The sequence below is a fragment of the Parus major genome, chromosome 1A (genome assembly GCF_001522545.3).
Source record: "Parus major isolate Abel chromosome 1A, Parus_major1.1, whole genome shotgun sequence".
NCBI lineage: Eukaryota > Metazoa > Chordata > Aves > Passeriformes > Paridae > Parus > Parus major.
The window spans coordinates 389,788-390,858 of record NC_031773.1 but is presented as its reverse complement, the minus strand read 5'-3'; positions in this window follow the sequence as shown (position 1 = coordinate 390,858).

Sequence of the window (1,071 nt, the reverse complement as noted above, 5' to 3'; positions counted from 1 at the left end):
ATCCCTGTTGGGATCCCCCATCCCCAGGGACCCCCCAGCCCTTGGGGTTCTTTCCATCCTCGATCCCTGCTGGGATCCTCCTGGGCCTCTCTCCACCCCTGGACCTATTTGGGACCCCACATTCCCAGGATCCCCTGCCCCACCTCCATCCCCAGGACCCCACCAGGAACCCCTTGACTTTGGAGCTGTCCCCACCCCTGATCCCCACTGGAATCCACTCTCCTTGCAATCCCTGGAGCCCCCCAAGCCCAGTGACCCCTCATTCCTGAGGGATTCCTGCTCCCTGGGAATGTCCCCATCCCTGGACTCCACTGGGATCCCCCATTCCAGAATCTCCAGAAGGAGTTTCCCCATTCCCCAAGAATTTTTGGGGTCCTTTTGTCCTTCCTGGCCCCACACAGGTGACAAACCTCCCAGGGAGGGGGACAGAGGCCCCTCTTTGTCCCCAGCCCATCCCAGAGATATCTCCTGCAGGGAAACCACAGTTTTCCATATTTGGGAGCTTTTTTGATTTTTTTTTTTATATTTTGAGGGATTTTTTATGTTTTTGAAAAGTTTTATGTTTTGAGTATTTTTTTTTTTAATGCTTCAAGGACTTTTTAAAAATGCTTTGAAGATTTTTGCACCGCTTTGGGAGATTTGAGGATTTTTTTTATGTTTTGGGGATTTTAAAATGCTTTTGGGTTTTTTTGGGGTTTTTTTTGCAAGTTTTGGTTTGGTTTTTTTTGCCGGTTATTTCCGTGTTTGCAATCCTATTTTTGAGGAAGTTTCTCACTTCCCATAAACCACGAGCCTGTGTCCAGCCACCTGCAGAGGAACAGCGCTGGCTGGCAGGAGGTGGGGACAAAGGTGACCTCCTGGGAGATGGGGACAGAGGTGACCACCCAGGAGGTGGGGACAGATGTGACTTTCCAGAAGGTGGGGACAGAGGTGACCTCCCAGGGTGTGGGGACAGATGTGACCTCCCAGGGAGTGGGGACAGATGTGACCTCTCAGGGGGTGGGGACAGAGGTGACCACCCAGGGGGTGGGGACAGATGTGACCTCCCAGGGGGTGGGGACAGAGGTGACC